This window comes from Montipora foliosa, unplaced genomic scaffold (genome assembly GCF_036669935.1).
Source record: "Montipora foliosa isolate CH-2021 unplaced genomic scaffold, ASM3666993v2 scaffold_432, whole genome shotgun sequence".
In the NCBI taxonomy this organism is placed as follows: Eukaryota; Metazoa; Cnidaria; class Anthozoa; order Scleractinia; family Acroporidae; genus Montipora; species Montipora foliosa.
Window position 1 is genome coordinate 375,001 of NW_027179737.1, and position 12,500 is coordinate 387,500.

Consider the following 12,500-nt stretch of genomic DNA (forward strand, 5'->3'; position numbering starts at 1 on the left):
AAGTGTTGCGAAGTAACTTCTTCAATGGCAATCTGACATCACTTCAATCAGATGGCACATGCGCAACTAGTGCCAGTCCTCTGATCTGTGTTTCAGTGAAAAACAGGTAAAAGCTCCTAGAAAAAGAAAGAGGTGGTTTTTTCATTAGATGAGAACTGTCCCATCATTTTTTGTGAACTGTAGCATGGAATTTCTATTTGGACAAAAATTGGAACTGATATAAACGTAAGTCAAAGGTGGGCCTTATAATGACATCATCATTATAGGTAATTTCTAAGTAAAATCCATGCTACAGATTTTGTGTTAGAATATGTAATCATACTGTTGCGTTAAAAATTTGGTAAGAACAATCATAGTTAACTAGCTGAGTTTTTAGATGTGATTTAACAAATGATGTTGTGAGTCGAACCAGAGAAAGAACACACTTGATAAGAAAGGATAACTGTAGAGTTAAAGGGACCCGAAAAATGACTATTTGAAGGGGTTCATAATGTAGCAACAGTTTGGTAGTGAAGAGCCACCCCCCTTACTGCGGAATCTTAAACCTTACAGCACTTAAAGCCCCAAACTGCGTTTTGGCTTCCATCAATCCAAATTTCCAAACATAGTCGGGAAGATCAACTCTGTAAATTGGAGTTTTTGTTTAGTTCACAGCTCAAACACCATAATTATGATATGTTTTTTGAAATTCTTCAGTAAAAAGATATGTACAAATTCCATCGGTGTTGAATGCAGCCATAGTTACGAAAACAAGGAATGACCTACAATGAGCAACTACAATGACCTACAATGGTCTACAATGACCTACAGTGGTCTACAATGACCTACAAAGAGCTACAATGACATACAGTGACCTACAATGACCTACAATGACCTGTAATGAGCTAAAATAAAAGATACGTGTAATTTGCAGCTCTGAGGGCACTGCAGCATGTTTGCAGTATAAAGGTTAAAAACATTGCACTCTGCGCTTTGAACCAATCATAAGCTCGTTGCTGAGCAAGTTGAAAATTTTCATTGTGCACTAGCTCTGAACTAACGAAAACATCATGGGAAGAATTATATAATTTATTTATAATCTTCTCTTCATTTTTTCCTGCTCTACATGTAATTAAGATTTTATCGTTGCCAAGCGAAGCCTTGATTTTTGCACATTTTCATTTAAGCTTTAAAACAAAGGAAAACCATGCAAGGGTCTTTTCACAGTTTGTTTCTGCCTTCAAGGTAGACTGTGAACGCAGACGTATTTCCGGCGGTCATTTCTCAGGCCATGTGCGTAATTGCTGTCGTCATTTGGGCTGCCATGCAATGGACTAAAAGCGTTGTGTGACAACGCACAATGGATGTTTTCCGCTCACCAAACTCTTCACCCTGATCCTCTTTTGTCTTTCTCTTTGAAATCTTATAAGCCATTTAAGTAGGTCATTGTAGCTCATTGTGGGTCATTGTAGATCACTGACAGTAGGTTATTGTAGATCATTTTAGGTCATTGTAGCTCATTGTATGCCATTGAAGGGCTCTTGTTGTAGCTCATTGTTGGTCTTTATAAGGTAATTTTAGCATATAATATACCTCATTGTAGCTCATTGTAGGTCATTGTAGATCACTGTAGGTCATTGTAGATCATTGTAGGTCATTACAGTAGCTCATTGTAGAACGTTGTAGATCATTGTATGTCATTCCTTGTTTTAGTAGGTACCGGTATGTGAATGCAGCATTAATTTTTGCATAAGCAGACGTAATAACTTCCAGTGGATAACCAGTTTTGAATAACCTTATTGGAATTACATGTATTCGTCTGGTTTTATTGTAGTTAAAGATTCTGGATGTTGCACTATCAAGAGACCTTGTTATGAGAAAGATTGACATAACAAACTAGCTGTTATCATGTCACAGCAATGTTATGAAACCATGTGAAACAACAATTATTATTAATTATATATATATATATATATATATATATATATTTTATCATGTTTGCGGTGACTATGTCATATTACTAGTCACTTTCTTAGTTGCAAATCAAATCCTTCTGCAAAATATTAGTTGACCAAAAATTCTGATTGCCCTTTTTGGCGAGTCTTAGAGTTGTTTTACTCGCCCATGGATATATTTCGCTTGCCCTGAGCAATCAGGCAAGTGTTAGTGTCAAACACTGATCTAGAACACAAGAAAGGTCATCACTATGCAGTAGGCTTAGTTGTCTCCCCCACACATCCCACTTGTTGAAAGATGTTCAAAAATTAAGATGAAAATTAAGGTTGAAAGACAACGTAGATATCGATAATAGCCATTAACTTAAGTCGGCTGTTTACATGTACATGTAGACTACAATGTATGCTTTTTTTTCCAAAATGGAGTTTCAGTTTCTTGGTAATTTGGATTTGCTGATATATCCTTATTTTAATAATTATTATTGTTATTGTATAGGTTAACCGTTTTACCAGGTGTGATTACTGCACAATATTGTGTGACTGAGGAAAAGCGAAAAGCAAGAGACAGGGATGTGCGAAAGTACTTGGATAAACTGTTTGATTTCCACAATGACCTGCAAATGTAAGTTATGCAAACAGTCATTGCATTTTGTGACCTCTTATAGAAAATATATGTGATACTGATATCTGTTGATATCCGTAATGCATGCAAAGGGTAACAGTGTGTTTCAACAGATACATGTACATGTATGTTCATAAACCTGTCATGATAACAGTTGATAATTTTTTTTTCTGACTTGAATAAACTATGCTTTTCAAACCATGCCAGCTGGATAGATGTACATGTATGGGTGGTAAATATTAATTTTCACAGGTAGTCGTAGTACAGTCATCCAAACAGTCAATTATTGATGTTCGTGTGAACTGCTTCAGCCAATTGCATAGATATCTGATCTTTGTTGTGTTTTTTGCAAAGAATTGGTTGACATAATACCCTTATAAGGGTATAAAATTATGTCAATCAATTCTTTGCAAAACACACACCACAGGGATGCCAAAATTAGATTATCTAATTTTTTGCATCCCTCACATGAATTCATAAATTTAGCTAAGTATTTCTATCTATTTTGTCACAGGAGAGAAAGGAAACTGTACTACCACCACAGGGAGAAGGCAAAACAGTACCCACACGAGTATGCTTGTATTGCGCAAGATGGCATGGATCACTGACAGGTAAAGCTTCTCCTTCCACGCCTCATAGTAAATTTTAGTGTTACAGCACATGCCTATGCCAGTGCAAGAAAGCTTAGAACTCACTTGACTGGTGTGTTAAACCATGGCAGACAACCGAAGGGCTATTTTGACCTATTCCAGTATCCCCATGATTCAAATCTCACCATAAATATTCTATTATTGGAGTTGCAAAGCATGGGGGAGGACTTGCCTGACACCCTGTTCCTCCAAATGGATAATTGCTGGAGGGAAAAACCAGTTTGTTCTAAACTTCCTTGGTGTCCTAGTTATGCTTGATATTTTTGTGAAGGTAAATTGAGTAACACTGAAAATTTATTGAGTCAAATAAGGAATTTGATCCTCTCTGCCTTAGGAGTTTAGAGTACTGGTAGAAGCCAGTTATAATTATATGCATATTAATTAAAGGAAAGGAAAGGAAAGCAACATTAGGGTGCGTTCGATTGACCGTATTCCAGAATAGGAATACATGGAATATAAGTTAGAAATCCTTCGTTTTTACGGAGATTCACATTAAAATTGTCAGATAGCTGCCAAAATGCTATTTTAAACATATTTTTGTTGTCCTTGCTGATTCGAAGCGCACCAAACATACAGTTTTTATCATCACTCTACGTATTCTTATTCTGGAACAGGTTCAATCGAACGCGCCCTAATTTAAATAAGTGTCTAGTCGTTCTAGCGCTGGAGCATTAATTGGGGACACTGTAATGCAAATCAGATCAAATGTTGGTTTTTGAGGAGAGAGGAAAACTGGAGTACCCGGAGAAAAACCTCTCAGTGCAGAGCAGAGAACCAACAAACTCAACATAAATATGATGCCAAGTCAGGGAATCGAACCCAGGCCACATTGGTGGGATGTGAGTGCTCTGACTCACCACTGCGCCACCCATGCACCCATGTAACCCTCTTTTCATTTTTGCAGGTGAAACTGAATTTTTTAATGGTGGGACATACACATGAAGCTGTTGACCAGATGTTTAATAAGTAAGAGATGTCTTTGCAGTGCACAAAATTCTGTTTAATAATTATTGTTTTGGCTGTTGCATTGTGATAAATAATGTACACAAGGATTAATGTTTATATTCCATTTGACCTTTTATAGAATCAGTGGTTTCACTCTTTTTGGCCCTTTCATTTTGGTGGTTTTGCTTTTGTTGCTTCACGCTTTAGCACATGCCCTTAATTCTTCAATGATGTTACATGCCAGTTAATTTACAGTGCATTTTTCTCTTACAGGCTTTCAGAATGCCTCATTAAGCAAGACACAAGAACCTTTTCAGGTATGTATACATGTACAATATTTCAATGTGATTAGAAGAGCACTTGTGCATTTTGTCTCTTTATGAAGAACTTCTTTTAGAGTAGTTACTGATCTGTATGCATTAATTTGCAGAATTTTCAGAAGAGCACAAAACAGAGTGGAGTACTCTCCTATCAGCTGAGAATGCAAAGTGGAGTCAGAAAGATAGGGCAGCAAGTTGGCCATTGCAAGATATACTTGCTAGGAAAGCAAACTTCAGGGAGAAACAAAAACTACCTGAGTCGGGTGACAATGGCCTAGTACTTTTGGGACAGAAACCTAAGGGGGTTCCAGTAGATGTCGATAACATGGTCAGAAATCAAGTTGCCCCAGTACGAGAGGTAAACCATAAGGTGTAAAAAGATGCAATTGCTTGATTAAAATTAATGCCCCATTCACACCAAACCTTAACCAAGACTGTTTTGAAGATGTTTAGTTAAACAAGTCATGCTTTCAAAGTGTTTTCTTTTAAATCATGTATGTATACTGATTTCGGTCAACTACAAATTTAGCACAGGTCAAAGCATTTATTCAAACTCACCCAAATCTCATGTAAAAGGAGGTGTTACATTTTCTATGGCTGATTTTCGGTTTGTTTAATCCAGGTTAATTTAGCATGTCTTGTTGGTGTGAATGGGGTATAAGAAAGTTGTTGTGTGATTTCTTCATTTTGTTTTTTTGCATTTAGGTGTAATGTGGAGTATACAGAAGACCACAACCAGATGTAGTGATGGTGGATAGTTATGAAGGAGTAGTACCAGGTAGCATTGTTGCTGTCAACCTAGATGGAAACTACAAGCCTCCCCATCTAGCAGAAGTACAACAGATTGACAATAACCTCCTTTACTGTGCAGTGGCTAAAGGGAGGCTACAAGACAAAATGGGTGCCTTGGCATGGCTGAACATCCACCCAGATTCCAAAGGAAAGCGTAATATACTTTGATATTGACTTTGATGAAATTGGGAAACTGAAAAAAGAGGCAGCACAGTATTTAAGAAGGAAATACAAGGAGTTACAAAAAAATTAGATGTAGATCAGATTATCTATGAATTATTCATGTGGTCATGTTCCTTAAAGTGCTACTGTGACCAAAAACCAAGTTTTAAGCCTTGATTTCAAAAAGACACCTGTTAAACTGTATTTCAACTGGAATTTTCTTGTTTAATGGTCCACCATTACTAACTTTAACTTCTTTAGGGAACTGGCAAGATTGAGGAGAAAATGATGTCAAAGACTCAATACATGTAGTTTAAGAATGCAATGCATGTGTATGCCGCTGAATTAATATGCAGCACAGGAGTTTCAGGCTTTCAGACTTTTAAACTTGTGTTTTCTGTTTACACGCTGAAATTTTAAGCTAGTGAGTAAATGACATCACTTTTCCCTAGATCGAACCCTCACAGGTCCAATCAGTCAGTTTGAAACGTGAGTAATGGCAGACTGAAATCCAAAACTTCACTCAAAGTAAACAGCCTTTGGATAACAGACCTTAAAATTTTGCCAGTCAAGTGTTGAGCAATCACACTTTCAAAATCTGAGGAAAAAAAGGAAGTGATTTTTTGGTCATAGTTACTGTGGCACTTAAACAATAGGGTAATTCTGTAGATCTGCCAGTGATGAAGTAAGAAGCTGAAGTAGTATGCGATCATTAATTTTATCCAGCTGGTCTGTCCATGGAAATTTACATGAAGCTGTTACTTATGTGGTAAAAAGCTTAACTACTGGATCATATTTTATCCAGACCTATTCATGAAAGTTTCCATAGATGTGCTAGTGATGTGGTAAAAAGTTTACGTCTGGGATCATATTTCAACTAGGCCTGTTTGTGGAAATTTCCATAAAGCTGTTAGCGATGTGGCAAAAAGCTAAATTATGGGATCATATTTTATCCAGACCTGTTCATGGAAATTTCCATAGATCTGCTAGTGATTTGGTTAAAAGTTTACATATGGGATCATATTTTATCCAGGCCTGTTTATGGAAATTTCCATAAATCTGTTAGTCATGTGGCAGAAAGCTAAAGTATGGGATCATATTTTATCCAGACCTGTTCATGGAAATTTCCATAGATCTGCTAGTGATGTGGTTAAAAGTTTACATATGGGATCATATTTTATCCAGGCCTGTTTATGGAAATTTCCATAAATCTGTTAGTCATGTGGCAGAAAGCTAAAGTATGGGATCATATTTAATCCAGACCTGTTCATGGAAATTTCCATAGATCTGTTAGTGATGTGGTTAAAAGTTTACATATGGGATCATATTTCATCCAGGCCTGTTTATGGAAATTTCCATACATCTGTTAGTCATGTGGCAGAAAGCTAAAGTATGGGATCATATTTTATCCAGGCCTGTTTATGGAAATTTCCATACATCTGTTAGTCATGTGGCAGAAAGCTAAAGTATGGGATCATATTTTATCCAGACCTGTTCATGGAAATTTCCATAGATCTGCTAATGATGTGGTTAGAAGTTTAAATATGGGATCTTATATATCTTCTCCAGGTCTGTTTATGGAAATGTCCATAAAGCTGTTATTGATGTGGCAAAAAGCTTAAGTATGTGATCATATTTTATCCAGACTTGTTCATGGAAATTTCCATAGATCTGCAAGTGATGTGGTTAAAAGTTTAAATATGGGATCATATCTTATCCAGACCTGTTTATGGAAATTTCCATAAAGCTGTTAGTGATGTGGCAAACAGCTTAAGTATGGGATCATATTTTATCCAGACCTGTTCATGGAAATTCCCATAGATCTGCTAGTGATGTGGTTAAAAGTTTAAATATGGGATCATATCTTATGCATGCCTGTTTATGGAAATTTCCATAAAGCTGTTAGTGATGTGGCAAAACGCTAAAGTATGGATCATATTTTATCCAGACCTGTTCATGGAAATTTCCATAGATCTGCTAGTGATGTGATTAAAAGTTTACATATGGGATCTTATTTTATTCAGGCCTGTTTATGGAAATTTCCATAAATCTGTTAGTCATGTGGCAAAAAGCTAAAGTATGGGATCATATTTTATCCAGACCTGTTCATGGAAATTTCCATAAAACTTCTAGTCATGTGGCAAAAAGTTAAAATACATATATGGGATCATATTTTATCCAGACCTGTTCATGGAAATTTCCATAGATCTGCTAGTGATGTGAGTAAAAGTTAAAATATGGTATCATATTTTATCCAGACCTGTTCATGGAAATTTCCATAGATCTACGAGTGATGTGGTTAAAAGTTTACATATGGGATCATATTTTATCCAGACCTGTTCATGGAAATTTCCATAGATCTGTTAGTGATGTTGTAAATGGTTAAAGTATGGGATCTTTTTATCCATAGCTGTTCATGGAAATTTCTATAAATCCCGTAGTGATGTGATAAAAAGTTAAAGTTTAGAATCATATTTTATCCAGACCTGTTTATGGAAATTTCCATAAGCTGGTAGTGATGTGGTAAATAGCTGAAGTATAGGACCATATTTTATATAGACCTGTTCATGGAAATTTCTATACATCTGTTAGTGGTATTGTAAATAGTTATAGTATGGTATAATTTTATCCATACCTGTTCATAGCAATATCTTTAGATCTGCTGGTGGAAAGTTAAAAAATTGTGAAGTTTGTTTTCGATAGTGGTTTCATTTCACGTGGTGTTAAATTGATAACCACGATTTCATGAATAAAGTTTTCCTTATCGTTAAGTGTCCCGTACCGTGGTTAAAAATTGAGACTAAGATGCTTATATCAGCCAACGTTCTTGACATTGGCAAATAACGCCAATTTACAGTTTAAAATTCAATTGAGGCCTTACACTACTGTAAAATTGATGTTAAAATTGTTAAAAACGTTTTTTGGTGGATTCTAAACGTTTTTAACAATTTTAACATCAATTTTACAGTAGTGTAAGGCCTCAATTGAATTTTAAACTGTTTTACTCAAAATGCTACTGAAGGACAACATCCAACGATTAACGCCAATTTAGATTACTTGGTTTACCAAAATTGCCTTACTTCAGAAAATGCCAACTTAAAAAATTATGTGTTATATATTTAAACTCAGTCTTCACATTGAATAATCCCTGATCACAATTTTTGGTGTTAAAAAAGTGTTGACGGGCCTGTGCGACTCCTACCATTCGCAAGCCTTTCTAAAATCTATGCCTTCAAAGTTTAGCTCTGACTAAGGTGTCTTTTAACGACTTTCCTTTGCGATATGATAGTATGGGTGGCTCCTTAAATACTTCTCTAAGGTGCGGTTGGTTTTGAATAAGGTGCCATTTCCCCATAAATATGTTCTTGAGGTTAGGTAAAGCCGGGTGGTATTGTGTAGGAAAAGGCAATATTTTCTTTTGTGTGCTGTTGTCTTTGTTTTCAAGTGACCTCTCTCTATCCGTGAAGTTAACTGCTCATAGGATTTTTTCTGAAAACTTATTTGGGTATCCTCTATTCTTTAGACGTGTTCTGAAACTCGGCACGTTATTATGAAACGTCAAGATTGACGAATTTGTTCTTAGGAGGCGTAGCGCTTCTGCCTTTATGAATCCTTTCTTAACGCCTGGTGGATGACACGAAAAGAAATTCGTGTTTTGAAAGGTCTCTGTCCGTTTGTAATGTGTTTTCACATCAAGGGTGGATTTCCTATTGAATCTCTCGCCTTTGTACACTTTTGTGTCTAAGAATGTAATTTCTGAGTCTGATATTTCAGCCGTAAATTTGATTGTATCGTGGTAGTTGTTTGCCCTTTGCACAAACTTTTCTATATTGTCTTCGGTTGTGTCCCATAGACCGAAGACATCGCCAATGTGTCTCTTCCAAACTAGCGGTTTAATTTTGCTGTTGCTGATAATGCCTTTTTCTATTTTCGCCATAAAAATATTGGCAAAAGCCACGGCCATTTTGGTTCCCATTGCCGTTCCGTGGGTTTGCAAATAATGTCGTCTATTGAATTGGAATGAATTCTCTTTTAGTATCAGGCAAAGCATTTGCCTCAAGAACTTAAAAGGGATTGGTAAATGGTTTTGATAGAAGTCTCGTAAGCTTTGCATACAGTCGTGATCCCTTATTCTTGAGGTATATTTGTGTATAAGCCAGTTACATCCATTGAGGCAAGGATTGCGTTCTTTGACAGTTTTGTTTTCCCGATGAAGTTTATAAAGTCTGTTGAATCTTTCAGATAAGCTTCTTGTTTTTGCGCTATCGACTGTATGAGGCGGTCAACGAAGCATGAAATCCTTTCTGTAGGGCCGTCACACCCAGATATTAAGGAGCTTAAGCACGCGCGTTTTTGAGACGCGGACGGCAATCGGAAGAGAACACTTCGCGTGCCAGGACAGCGGTGTCTCCCAGATTTTTATACCAATCATCTCTAACGGAGAAAAGATACCTAGCAAGGTAAATGTGGTTGTGTGAAGACAAGTTAAAAGAGAAAACAGCTCACTTCCGGTTGCCGTCCGCGTCTCAAAAACTCGCGTGCTTAAGCTCCCTATTAAGTCTGTGGGACACAACCGAAGACAATATAGAAAATTTTGTGCAAAGGGCAAACAACTACCACGATACAATCAAATTTACGGCTGAAATATCAGACTCAGAAATTACATTCTTAGACACGAAAGTGTACAAAGGCGAGAGATTCAATAGATAATCCACCCTTGATGTAGAAACACATTACAAACGGACAGAGACCTTTCAAAACACGAATTTCTTTTCGTGTCATCCACCAGGCGTTAAGAAAGGATTCATAAAAGCAGAAGCGCTACGCCTCCTAAGAACAAATTCGTCAATCTTGACGTTTAGTAATAACATGCCGAGTTTCAGAACACGTCTAAAGAATAGAGGATTCCCAAATAAGTTTTCAGAAAAAATCCTATGTGCAGTTAACTTCACGGATAGAGAGAGGTCACTTGAAAACAAAGACAACAGCACACAAAAGAAAATATTGCCTTTTCCTACACAATACCACCCGGCTTTACCTAACCTCAAGAACATATTTATGGGGAAATGGCACCTTATTCAAAACCAACCGCACCTTAGAGAAGTATTTAAGGAGCCACCCATACTATCATATCGCAAAGGAAAGTCGTTAAAAGACACCTTAGTCATAGCTAAACTTTGAAGGCATAGATTTTAGAATCGCTTGCGAATGGCAGGAGTCGCACAGGCCCGTCAACACTTTTTTAACATTGAAAATTAAGCTAGTGAGTAAATGACCTCACTTTGTCCTAGATACAACTCTCTGAGGTCTAATCAGTCACGTTCTTACTTCTTAGGAGCAAATACCCGTTTCCTTTTGTCAATCTGGCTTTTTACATAATATTTCATCGATCTCCAGTCTTTCTGCCTAAGGGTACCACTTGCTGTAAAAATGCACTTTTCGCAATCAATTTTTCTTGGAACATGTCTCTGCCTTATCCAGTGGGAGAGACTTAAATACAGCTTCCTTTTCATCTGTTGACCATTTTGTTTGAGTAGTGGGCTCTGCCGAAAATAAAGTAATTTACGTTAATCCATGTTTTTAGATATGATCTCATGGTATGTGTTTGTAAAAGCCAAAAAGACCAAATAAAAATGAACCTGGCGGTTGGTAACGAAAAAAGAAACAGAGTAGTAAAATGGGTTTTTATGCTCTTAGCTTTCGTAGGAAGCGTTCCTGTTCGACAGAAGAGCTCCGAAACGATTTTCCGGAAACTGGCCGCTTGAAAGTTGGGGAAAGAGACTGAGGGAACGCTTGCAAGACCCCCTATTTCAGAAAAACGCCCACATTTTAATCGTTGACTTAACACACTCTGATTGACGTCTTATTAACAAATTATCCAATAACAGATAACCATGTTAACACAAGTTGACTTCCGTCAAAACAAACCAAGGCACCGAGGAATCGAAACACACCCAAGCGATCAAGGCAGAATTTGCCAGTGTGATTTTAAAGTTAAATTTGTAACGGCAGCTTCTCAGCCGGGTACAACTGGTTATGTTTCTTCTGAGAATTTTTTTAAACCCTCGAGAACAAAAGAAACTTATAATTACGGACAAATTCTGGCTGATAATTGCAGAGCGGTTGGAAAGAAGCTGTCGAAAACAACAGCCAATTTTCAGAACGTGTAAGCAACCCGTGCGCTCGTAAAATACGAAATTTAGGAACATAACTTGTACAGAGTTCGATGGGTAGTAAGGCCATTAAATAAAAAAAATCCACAAAAACTGACCATGAAACCATTTAAGAGGTTTTATTTTAAAACTAGTGACGATTTCAGTGCGACTTGCTGGATATTTATTGGTGAAGAATGGTTGACGAGTCGAAATGAATCGTACTGAATCTCCTGGAAATTACAGATAAACGTCCTTGCTAGTTTGATATTCCACAGTACGTTTTTGGTCAAATCGTCACGAAATGGTAGATGAAATAGTAAGTAAAAGTGCTTTAAAAAATCGCATGACTGTATAGAGGAGCCGCGTAATTGTCTCCATCTTGTCTAAGTCCATAAAATAGGACTCAAGCTAACACTAGGCAAGGTAAGCAGAGAATTTGACGAATACAGTTTATTTCCTTGATCCTGAAAGATGTGGATTCTGATAGTTCGCAGGCAATTTATTAAGTCATTCTGCATAAATATAAAGTATCATTTACAAGCGAACGAAAAGCTTACTTTAGTCCAGTTCAAACTTTTCGTCAAGAATAAGTGCTGCCAAAGTTTTGTTAAATAACAAATCTTTGGTTTAACTGCAGAATACCTGCCACTCGAAGTTGTACCCCTTAAAATCCGGATACTTGGCTGCGCAGTTTGTGCACGCTCTTTCTTTTTTGTGTTTTTAGAACAAGAAATAGACACAGTACGGGACTACGGGCTACGGGGCTATGGGGCTACGGGGATACGGGGCTACGTGGCTTCGTGGCTACGGGGCTACGTGGCTACATGGCTACGTGGCTACGTGGATACGGGGATACGTGGCTACGTACCTACGTGGCTATGTGGCTACGGGGCTTACGTGGCTACGCGGCTAAGTGGCTA

General features: G+C 37.2%; 1 protein-coding gene and 1 pseudogene across 1 annotated transcript in view; one reads left to right on the forward strand and one right to left on the reverse strand.

Annotated features, from left to right (window-relative positions):
* Positions 1-12,500, reverse strand: part of LOC137988864 (peroxidasin homolog) — a 337,507-nt gene that overhangs the window by 107,807 nt on the left and 217,200 nt on the right. The gene's annotated exons all lie outside the window — the stretch shown is intronic.
* Positions 3,012-6,815, forward strand: LOC137988877 (uncharacterized; annotated as a pseudogene).